General features: G+C 39.4%; 1 protein-coding gene across 4 annotated transcripts in view; it reads left to right on the top strand.

Moving 5' to 3' along the window:
• The window catches only part of zbtb16a (zinc finger and BTB domain containing 16a), a 116750-nt gene that overhangs the window by 86206 nt on the left and 18131 nt on the right, over nt 1–12413 (top strand). The window lies entirely within an intron of this gene.

The raw sequence follows: 12413 nt of genomic DNA, 5'->3' as shown, positions 1-12413 counted from the left end.
GGAGGGAAAAGGTTGAATGAGTAATTTCATCCACACAGATTATCTGATCAGTAATTTGAAAACTTTCTGAGACATAATTTCACAAACACCTGTGAGTGATTCAGCTGTGCCTTGTCTTCTCTTTTCTCTCTCTCTCTCTCTCTCTCTCTCTCTCTCTCTCTCTCTCTCTCTCTCTCTCTCTCTCTCTCTCTCTCTCTCTCTCTCTCTCTCTCTCTCTCTCTCTCTCTCTCTCTCTCTCTCTCTCAAATGCTCAAATAGTGTCATATCACCATACCTCGTCTGCACTACAAGCGAGCTGCACGCTGCGATATGAAATTTGGCCTGTGTTGCATCATCACTGAAGTTTATCATTGCATGTTTAATGTGTAAATAACTGTTGCCAATTTAAACATGCAAGCAATTTTAATCCATTCGGTATCCGCGCGGTCTCTGAGACGATTTTCTGTGCGCACGCAAAAAGGAAGCCTCCTCTCAAACAGTTCTTTTTTGTGGCCTATTGCGCTTAAAAATAAAATTACACCGAAAATTATCTCAAATTCCCCATCTTGGCAGGTATCCTCATAAAAATGTTGGTCTTAAAATGTGTAAATGCTCTTCTCCATCCATTGCAAAAATGCTGTCCTGACGAAGCCATGATTCCCACTCTAACTGCATTATAAATTAACTCTGACCAATAAGAGGACAGTTTTACTCACATGTGACTTGCATAAACACATTTTGGTATGCTTTGAAATGACTTGTGAAAGCAAACCGAATCAAGAAGAAAATGCAACATTGTAACAAATTAAGATCTGTTTCGGAACAAAGAAAACAATGTACAGGTCGGTAAACGCCCTTAAAGTGACAGCAGCCTAATATTTCTGCTGCTGTCTGTGTCATTAATGTTAATCAAACAACAAAAGAAAAAGAGAAGATCACTCACTGCACTTGACTGAATAACTTTTGCAACTTTAATTTTAAGGATTAATGTGCATTTAATTTATACAATTGCGACTATCCAGTATTATTTTGCATTTGATTAAAGCAGATTATTTAATTTGTATATTTATTCTACTGTATTTATTTGTGATACTGCTTGTAATTTTTTATTTGCATTTTATTATTGGCTGTTTACTTGTCTTGACTTCTTTTTTGTGTAAATTCAGTTTAAAGATTCCTTGTGTTATAAGCTTTTGCACAACCAAATTAGCCCATTGTACAAACACAAATACATTTAGGTGTAATAATTGTGTTGCTGTCTTTTAAAGAATGTCTAAAAATGCCCAATATAATAATCCCCCCCATAAGAGTGTGACCTAAGGGGGAACCCCCCCCCCCCCCCCCCATTTTCCAAAATGAAATTCAGGCCCTGCGCTCCTACAGTATAATAAAGGTTTTAGGGTTTTGTCAAAATCACTAACCTAAGTATAAGCAATAATTATATGCAAGTTTTCACACTCAGTTTCTCTTTTTCTCCTGTTTCCGTCCTCGTCTACTGCCTGATCCCCTAACGGAGTTGAGTTGTGAGCTCAGGTGGGAGCCATTATGCCATGGAGGCTTGCCCTTATCAGTTAATAGCAGGTTTCCAGAGACTAGGATTGTTTTGATAGATGACACCTGGTCACTCACTCACAAGTCACACAAAGCAGAAGAAATGAAATGCTAGGCTAGATAAGATATCACTGAAAATACTCAACCATTGATTGCTCAGTCATAAAGGGTGGGTGTGCAGCAGTCCAAGTTAATCTTTCCTCCTGTTCTTAAGACACAGAACCCAGAGCAGCATTGGGTTCAGATGCAGGCGTGAGACCCTCAGTTTGGTGCATTTGTGTCGAAAATGAATGGAATTGTCCTTTATTTTCCTTTATATCTGTGGGGAGAAAAATGCATTTCATTCATTTTTTAGGCGTCCTGCTGATATAATAAGATGTTTGAATGTTTCTGTTTACTTGGGAGTTTTTTTCTTTTCTTTTTTTACACATACATGCAAAGAGAAGAATAAAGGAATGCCGTTAGGGTCTTTTCACCCCCCCCCCGTCACCCTGTAGGAGTGGGTGTCTGTTTACAGTCCGGCTCAGAGGACTGGCTTTGCGGTCCGGTGCTGACCACAGTCCCAGAATGTGATTGATTATGTAGGGTTTATGCCATTGAGAACCTTTCAACGGCTTCAGGGGTCATGGGGTCATCTCATCTGCAAATCTGCTTCCTTTTGTACAGTGAGACACACAAAAACCTTTTCTTTACCCTGGGAAAATGGGGGGTGGGAATGTCAATTAAACAACTCTGTCTCTTTCCACTTGTGGCTTTCTTTAAAGGACTCGGTCCAGAAATTCACATGACGGCTTTCTTTAAAGCACTGACAAAGTTGAAGAAATTTTGGCTGTGCAAGAGGAATAATGACTTTAAAAGCATTTTAATAGATACCTTCAGATATGTGTGCTCACATTCACAGAGCTGGCAGTAACAGGAAGCTAGATAAGAAAATTATGCTCTAATGTGTAAATGATTTTTGAATGTATTTTGATCTGGTTTAACTAATTCCTCATCAGTGACAGATTTCACACAGTTTAAGGAGACCTTTTGTCAGATTTTTGCAATCAATTTCTATTATCCTAAATCTAGGTTGCATTACACCCAACTCTAAATCTTGAGCAACGGAGAGTGAGAACGCTGCCATTGTGCACCCTGCCATATCAAAGGATATGTGGTCAGTCAGAGTTCAAGAGGACAGTGTAATTTAGAAAATATGCCAGTCCTTGGCTTTTAAGCTCAGGTCTTTGTGGTCATACGCCCTGGATTACACTTTAACCCCAGGGAAGGTCTCTAGGTGAGGTGAAAGGCCAGTGCCCTCGTTTGGAGGGAAAAAAGAAAGTCCTCTCGCTCTCTCTCCTCAGGAATGCAGCATCTTCTCACCCAGTAAGCTCAGTTAGGGATTTTAGCACTGATAAACATTCACCTGAGACCCTCAGAAGTCACACCCTGGGCTCAAGGTCTTGTTTGAGATGTCTCTCTGTCGTAACAAACAGATTGCGGCACGCACTCCTCATACAGATGACGTTTCTAGCCTCTCTCGCAGGAGGCGACGCTCCCTCTGAGATGTTTAGAGGTGTGTGCGACGTGTATGTAGGTCTCCCAAAGGACATAATGGACTCCGACTAACCCTTCAGAAGAACAGGCCAGTCTGGTTTTAGATACAAGAGTCTTATCCTGTGTTTGCTGTAATTTGCAGGGCTCAAGGTCTATGAGATATATGGCCCTGAGAGAGGCCAGAGACTCCCAAAGCATGCCTGATTTGTGGCAGGCGAAGGGAAGGCACTTGGGTACAAACATTGAGAGTAAAAAATGTCTGTAGTCTAGCGGATATGTATTTATTTAATGTACTCTCTGTGTTATGCTTTATATAAAGTACATCCTGTTCATATTAAACCAATAATAGCATTTTCTTTTTCTTTTCATTTTCCACAAAGTAAGCCATGTTCCAGCATCCGAATGAAAATAAAAGGTCAATTCATGTGAAACGAGTGAAAAATGTGCCGTTTACCAAGCAGTTTTCATGTGTAGAATAACACATGCTCCTATGTTATCCATACGCTGAGAGGTCATCTGAGGTCTGTCTGTGTCTTAACTCGAAGCTTGTGTGGCTGCTGCTTATCAGGGGCAGGTAGAGCCCCCCCTGCTGGACATCTCACAGGTAGTGCACCTATCATACTCAAGCCTTCTTATTTCCTCCTTTATCGTTCACTCACTTTTTCCCTTAGATCTAATCCACAGACTTTCATAATTTTGTACACTGAATATGTACAAAAGACAGAGACCAGCTAAAAGTTACTTCTGTATTTCAATACAGTATGTTAGTATAAAGACTACATAGTTATTCGGATACTTTTTTAAACCACCATGTTAATCCTACGTTTGGTTATGAACCGCATCCATTGATATTGTTCCCCATGCGGCTTCAAATAAAGCAAACAAAATCGAAACCAAGTGTCCAACCTTGAAATATGACAGATACAGGGTGCGCACTAGATATGTTGTGCGGCACCATCGATTTTATTTGATTTTGTCACTCTTGTTGTGTTTCTCTGGATCTCTTGTCTCTCTCTCCTCACGGATTCATTCTCAGGTCGGCAGCGGCACATGGATGCAGCGCATTGTGAATTCACAGAATGACATTTGTGACCATGGGCTCTTTGAAAATATCACCGTTCTAGTACCTGCCGGGCTGTTAATATGATTCCAAAGCATATCCCTCGAATATAAGAAGTCAATGTAAAAGAAAAACACAGAGCTCGATCTCTACATGATTGAAAAGGAGAGACCGTATATAACTGCTTCGTTTCTTGTTTGGAAATGCCAGGAAGCTCATATTTTGCTGCAGCGGTGGGCTGCTGTTTTGCTTGTATGTGGTTGGAATAATAAGATATCACCTTAAGATCTTATTTGACGGGCACTCTGCACTTCTGTCCCATGACAAATGCTTTGATGATAATCAGGCGACAGGACTGGAGGTCAGCCAGGATCTCATTGGGAGTGACCCGTGGTTGGCGAATCTATCTGTCAGACTAGTTCCTCACATCTGTGCAAGATGTTGTTTGTGTGTGTTTTGCGAATGTGTTTGGGCATGCAAAGCCTTCTTTCCTTTTTAAAAGCTCATTACTGGGGAGATAGTGAATTAACAGGTGTTAACACACAGGATAAATGACAGGCTGATGAAAGCATCTCCTCCAGTATCAAATGTAAATTAATTAGATTCTATCTAAATTAAACACGCCACGAAATCATCATGGGGCGACGGGGCCTTTTTGAACATTTGGTGGGCTTGAGTTTTACGAACTGATAATGTTTCTTTTTTCTTTTTTCTTTTTTGCCGTTTGAAGCGCCAAGCCCCTGATTCTTTTCCCACGGACCCTTTAAGTATCTCCAGTTGTCTAATGCATCCTCTAATGCGCTCTCAAAATGAAAACATCTTTTCGTTTATTGCTTTTTTTTTTTTAAACCCTCCGATTTCACCAAGGATTTTTACCTGGGAGTATAAAGCGCACATCTGCCACGCTCTTTGGCCGCAAAGCCAAATCAATTGGCTTTCTAATGGAATTAAAAAGAGGGTTGAAGTGATCGAGGCAGACCTCTATATTAGTTGCTTCAAAAGCGTTTCCCCCTGGCCCCTCTTTTTTCTTTCCTCCCTGAGCACTGATGCCGCTTGATCGACACTCAGCTGATCTATAAATAAAGTCTTTTCTTTCTTCACAAAGACTTTGCGGTTTACTGTTTGTCCTCAAGGTCAGGGTCAGGCTGTTCTGAAAAGACAAGTTCCAGTGATCATTAGGAAAATAACCTGGTCCTAATTGAGACGGGCACCTTCTGTCAGCTGTTTTTGGAAAGCGTCTTCAAATTTCCCTTTTACCTGCACTGATTTCCCTTGCCGTCTCTTTATTCATTCTCATTTGCAGTGACTTGCTAAAAGATAAACAAAAGCATGTTGGGAATAAAGGCTTTAGCACCTGCTTCAATTAAACTGTCAGTACATATTTTTGTGAACAGATAAAAAGTATGGTACAGTAGGCGAGTTCCTCCGATAACTGAAATGCTCGTGCTCTCGGCGAGCGCCACATGACCTTGATACGCTTGTTTTCCCGAGCGATCTTGAGACGTTTAGTCACAACATCGTTTCCCATTTCATTCTGTTGTTTTGTTTACGGTGCCCGAGAGTTGGAGAAGACACTGTTGCACTATAACGCCACTGGCCTCCAATTTATGGAGCATGTTGATTGCCTTCCATTTTCTCATTTGAGTCTGCCTATGACAGAGAGAGCCTTCACGATCGCTTGGCTAAGCATTCATTCTTAATGCTGAATTTAAACCACGCAACCCAGTAAAGGAGTCCAACAAAGCGAACTTGTGCGCGCCATCGGGAAGGTGATTTTGCTGGGCACCGGGCTTGTTCATCGTTCCTCATTTCCTCTAAGAGCTACACAAAAGCCTACATTAAGCTGGAAAGAGGCATGCCAGTCCTATTATTCTTAATACCTTTATCTATATATGTTATTTGGCCATGCTTCTCCAAATGCATTTAAATATGATTAGCATTGGCGCTGCTTCATTTTTTTTCCCCCCTCTTTTTTCACAAGCGGATCATGGCCCACCGCCCCCCCCGTAATGTTTTTGTAGCCGCACGGCTTTAGAGTTCCATTCTCATTCCTGTCGTCTCAGAAAACAAAACAAACTCCTGTTCCTGTCAGTTGGGTCGGAGATAGGGGCAGCGGTGGGTTGGGGGGCAACAGTGAAGGGTGGTGGGGGTGCAGCAGCTAAAAGCCTTTTGTCCAGTGGGAAAGACCGTGTCAGCGGCCAGTGAGAAAAGGGGCTCCGGTCATTTGGCCACAGTAAAAGACCAAAAGTGTAAAGATTAGGGACGTAAGGGGTCGAGGTAAAAGCCTATGACTAATGTGGCTGGTCATTCACAGCTCTTGCCACATTGTTTGTCCACTGTCCAGATGGTCACTGGGAATAGAGAGGGAGCTCAGTGGATTGCTAGGCTTGACTTCCTGTCAGATTATCGTGTAGTGAGGAAAGTCACTTGCCTTTTAGTTTTCACACCTTCTTTAGATCAGCATTTCAGTAAGAATTTTTAGATATTTTTGAATTTATGCTCTCCATGGCTGCACTTATTTGATAAAAAATACAGTAAAAACAGTAATATTGTAAAATTATTATATTACAATTTATAAATATTAAATCATATTTATAAAATATTATTACAAATTTAAAAAAAAAAAAGTTTTAATATATTTTAAAATGTAATTTTAAAGCTGAATTTTCATCATCACATGATCCTTCAGAAATCATTGGTCATTGGTGCTCATGAAACATTTCGTATTATCAATGTTAAAAACAGTTGTGTGGCTTAATATTTTTTTGGAAACCATAATACTTTTTTTTTGTTGTTGTTGAATAGAAAGTTCAAAAGAACAGCAATTATTTGAAATAGAAAATTTTTGTAATATTATAATATATGTAATATTATACACTGATTAAATTATTAAAGGGTTAGTTCACCCAAAAATGAAATTTCTGTCATTAATTACTCACCCTCATGTCATTCCCAACTCTTAAGACCTTTGTTCATCTTCAGAACAAAAATTAAGATATTTTTGATGAAATCCAAGAGATTTTTTTCAGACGTAAACTCTGAAGCGCTGCACTGCATCAACTGTGTAGAAAACTGACAGGGTCGAGAAGAAATTGTTGAATAAAGTCGTTATTTTAAGTATTCTTGTCACTTCATAACATTAAGGTTGAACAACTGTGGTCATATGGACTTTTTTAATGTTGTCTTTACTACTTTTCTGGACCTTGAATGTGGTAATTTTGTTGCTTTATATCGGAGATTAAAAAAAAAATTCTAGGATTTCATCAAAAATATCTTGTGTTCCGAAGATGAGCAAAGGTCTTGGAATGACATGAGTAATTAATGACAGAATTTTCATTTTGGGGTGAACTAATCCCTTTCTTGAAAAAAATAATAATTTTGCAGACAAATATAAACTGTAAATACACTACTGTTCAAAAGTAATTTCAAGCATTTGGACCTTTAGATCTTTAGATCAAAGGTTTTAAGATCATGAGAAACATAAATTCAGTCGTGTGTCCAGACTTTTGTTCAATAAACTTGACACTTGAACACCGAATGGTGCATGGAAAGTGTCGAATCGCTCTTTATTGTTGTCATCTCTTTGATCACTGGAGGGTGTGAGATGTCAGGAGGCAGGAAGATTTGCAGACAGGATGACTGAGCCTGGTACTGCTGAGCTTCAGGACAGTACGGCACCCTGGTAGATCTCAGGGAAAATAGCGTTGGAGTCTGTTTATCCACACGCTTGCAGCTGGCCACTGCTTGATGTAAATCCATCACCTGCGGCTTACTGCATTCACTGCAAAAACCTGGACGCGTTATACAAGTGCTAGGTGTGAAGAATCATACAGATATATCACATTTGATAGACCAAAGTGCAAATTTTATCGATCACCCAAAAGCTTGTTTAGCAATTACTGAATATTCCGTATTCTATTCATACATGCTGATTCAAATAAGCTTGTATGTCTGATATGTTGAACAGATTAGTAATTTGTCTTAGCTTTGACATTGATTAAATAAATCGTGTTAAACCGTCTTAAAAGATTAGCAGGCGTTCCATTATGAGCAAAAATAGATAGGGATCAAAGGGAATTGACAACAGTAAACAAACATTTTACCGTTTTAAGGAAGGGGGAACAAACAGGACCCTCGAATTACCTTCCCGGTACAGATCTTCTTTATAGTGGCAGTTTGTCATTTGGTGGAACAGTATAATTTATTTTCATCCTCCTGATGTGTTTCCCAGTAATGGCTTTGCATAAAGACCGTTTCTGCATACGCCCAGAGGGGAAAAGCTCACACACATGCATAAACGTACAAACACTCTCTCTCTCTCTCTCTCTCTCTCTCTCTCTCTCTCTCTCTCTCTCTCTTACTGTTCTTCCCCCCTCACATCGAATAACAGCACACAGCCTGATTTTCAAATCTGGAACATGTAAACATCAAGCCTTATTCAGTGCATTCATCATTTGCATGCATCTAATATCCAGAGTACAAATTAGTTGCCAAGCACTGAGAATGTCATTAAAATTCAATAGTTTTGTGCTAGATATATTTATCCTGCATCTTGTGCATTTTATACATTAGATGAATTTGTGTATGTGTTAAGATTATTCAAATGTTCATCATACGAACACAGTTTTGGGTAAAGGCAACCGTTTTGGGTTGGTAGCACAGAATGACACCTACTGGCCAGTGTGCAGTATCGCAGTCCTGTGCAGGGCTCATGTGTGGTGTATGAGGGACACTGAACTGACACCCTTGGCAACCACTCGCCTGGTTGCCACGGCCAAGCAAGCAAGCAATTCGGAAGCCAGCTGTACTGCAGGAGCTGTTCCTTCTCATTTGCAGTTCATTTATCTCCGATCTCCGCAAGCCTCGCCAGCGCACACACACACACACACACACAAACTCCCACTGGTAACCTCATCTCCATTGTGCCCAATCAACTGTGGAAAGTAAATGGCATCTCTCTCCCCCTTTTATTCATTCAAAATAACTCGCACATGCACACAGCATAGCCGCGGCCGTCCTTCATACAAAACACAGATGTAGAGACACGAGCTCATATACACGCATACAATAGGAATTGCCTCTGAAGCTCATGTCAATAAAGTATTGTGAAATGTAGCCTGCAGTGAGTAAATTACATGCGTTACTAAAGCTGTGTACGACCGTCGCTTCCCGTACACGTGGTGACTGTTACGTATCGATTGTTATTTTTAAATTCAACATCTGTGTTTGATGAACGTATGTGTAAGGGAAACACTTGTGTGTCAGCTTATCAGAATCATTTGGTGAAGCATTTAGGAAATAAACGTAAGAGCCTCCAAGACAAAAGCTTTGTTCAGACAGACAGCAACAGATTTTGTTGTTGTTGCACCTGACTCGACGTCGAGTCAGTATATATTATATGTAAAAATATATTTTTTTTAAATATAAAAATCTCATATAGGCACAATATACAGTATATTTGTCATCAGAACAATTTTTAAAATTTATATCTACAGTTCGTAAAGACATTCTTCCATAGGCCCAATTTCTATTTGTCTGTAAATCTAATTTCAAACTGAAGTATTTAAGCAGATGTATTTACATTTAAAATGTTAAGGTCATGTGAAAACGTTTATAATCTGAACAGCAAAAAAAGCACATGAAATCAATTTTTTATAAATCCATATGTAGTTTGAAATCCAAAACTGAGATTTTTAGAAGTGCATTTCAGCCAGACATTAGTGTCATTCGCAGTGCTAGTTAGAGTGGTAAATGGACGAATGAGCGAGCCGTTTTGGACATGACGTATTCATAAATGTGTAAATACAGTAATGTTTATCCTGTCAGATGTGTTGAGGAGTTGAGCGCACAGATGTCATGATGGACATCAGCAGAGGCATGATTTCCAGTTTTCAGTCCTGTTTGATAGCTACTAGTTCTGTCAGTGTCCTGCTGATGCTTAAGTCATTACTATGGCAACCCATGTGGATATAGCAGATATTGACTACACTGTCTGAACAAACACCTCTGATTTCATCTCTTGCACTATGACAGCGCGGACGCTAAAGAAATACGAATCGGATTTATGTGCACGAGAGCACGCGAGAGTCTGACAAATTTCTGCACGCGTGTCGTCGGCTTTAGAGAGCAGATGAGCTTTAGTTATTATGGGACTCATCAGCACTGTAAACTTGAGAGAGCTCCAGACATCCTCCAGACACTCTCGCCTCCTTGGTATGAATCGTCCGTATCTCATTCCCTGCACTAATTCCAATTTAATTGCCAGTGGCCTGAAGCCTCCTCAATAGGAGTAACAAATGGTTTGATTTTGTAGACTTCATCAGACTGCATTTTAAATGCGACACTCACCCCGCACGAATGCCAATGAAGCAGAGGAGAGGCTGCCTGTTTACTAATTATCCTTTTTCTTACTGGGAGCCGCACTGCAAGGGTTGTCTGATTAAATCGGATTTGTGGGATAGGGGGGAAAAGCAAGCACGGTCCTCTGCTTTGTAAACGATCCTCATGCAAGGCAAGGGCCAGCCATGCACTGTAAATTCTGCTCTCTTAAAGGGACACTGTGTCTTTTGTAGACCTAACGCAGGGGTGGGTCCACTTGTAAATTCCTCCCCGTTACAGTGTTTATGATCTTTTATTACTTCATCCATCAGGGCAGCAGGATGATTCAAATAGCGGCTCTCCGAGCACGGACCATGATGTATAAGCTATACAGGTTGCTGATTTAGTGGCAGCTTCTCATATCTTATAGTAGCATTCAGCATTTTTTACATTAATTTATAATATTTAATTTTGACTTCATTTTCTTTCTTTTTTTCTTAACAATTTATGACAAAAATAGTTAAGTCACATCCATTTATTGAATTATTGCACATCATACAGAAGTTACATTGTTGTCATAACAATGATAAAAGATTGGATGTACAATGTACTTTACACAGATAATGTTAATAAGCGATTTTTATCACCTTTGTCTTGTTTAATGAATAATGTTTAAGTCTTGTGGCTATAATTTTAAAACTGTGCATTTTTCGAGGCCACAATATACCTGTATTGATGATAACAGGTCCGTGATATGTAAAAAAAATAAAATATTGATGATATGTAAAAGGAATGTTCTCCCAAAAATGAAAATTGTCATCAAGTACTCACCGTCATGTCATTCCAAACCTGTAAGACTTTCGTTCATCTTCGAAACACAAATGAAGATATTTTTGATGAAATCTGAGAGCTTTCTGTCCCTCCATAAACGGCTACACAACTGACACTTTGATGCTGCAAAAAAGTTAATATAGAGTTTGTAAAAATAATCCATATGAATTGAGCGGTTTAGTCCAAATTTTCTGATGAGACTTGACCGCATTATATGATGATCAGATTTAATTTAGGCTTTTATTCACATATAAATATTGATCAGTGAACATGAACAGAAGCTCAACTGAACCTGCTTTAGACGCGAGAACAAACCTCTTCAGGAAGGTCAAACGTGCTGCGTAACACACTAGAATGAACCTCATTAGTTCTCGCACGTCAAGAAAAACATGCTTGAGCTTCTGTTTACCACAACTGATGTGTGAGTTGATGAATGTTTATAGGTGAATATAAGCCTAAATTCAATCTGTTCATCATCTAAATCGATTGTGTCTCTTGAGAAAATTTGGACTAAACCGCTCAATTCATATGATTTAGTTTTGTGGTTTCTTTATCAACGTTTTAAAGCGTCAAAGTGGTAGTTGCATAGACTGTCAATGGAGGGACAGATTTCATCAAAAAGATCTTCATTTGTGTTCCGAAGATGAATGAAAGTCTTACGACTTCGGAGCGACATGAAGGTGAGTAATTAATGACAGAATTTTTATTTTGGGATGAACTATCCATTTAGTACTGCACATAGAATTATATCGTAAACGAACAATTCAGTGGCAGTAACTATTTGATTGACACTCCAACATAGTAGGTAGGCAGCATTTTACCTTAAAACTGGTTGCCACCTTTCATAAAATTAAAAAAAAGAAGCCATGCAGAGTGTAGCTACCACTGCCACACAAAATCGCGTTGGAGTAATTGACAGATGAAAGCGAGACACCCCAAAAAAAGTTTTTGGATTCTGTTAAAATGGTGTTAGACACCAGATTCTGAGTTTGATTCATTGGCCAAAAAAGAAGTTAAAGGTAAATTTGACTGATGGCATTGCTGACTTTTTTTTTCAAAATGTGTGTGTATATATTGGAGAAATATCCAACGATGTCTTGATAGCCCTAACAACCATTGTAAGTATCTTAATGTAACC

The sequence above is a fragment of the Megalobrama amblycephala genome, linkage group LG18 (assembly GCF_018812025.1).
Source record: "Megalobrama amblycephala isolate DHTTF-2021 linkage group LG18, ASM1881202v1, whole genome shotgun sequence".
Lineage (NCBI taxonomy): Eukaryota > Metazoa > Chordata > Actinopteri > Cypriniformes > Xenocyprididae > Megalobrama > Megalobrama amblycephala.
Note: the sequence above shows the minus strand (reverse complement) of the source record. Positions and strands in the feature narration are given on the sequence as shown.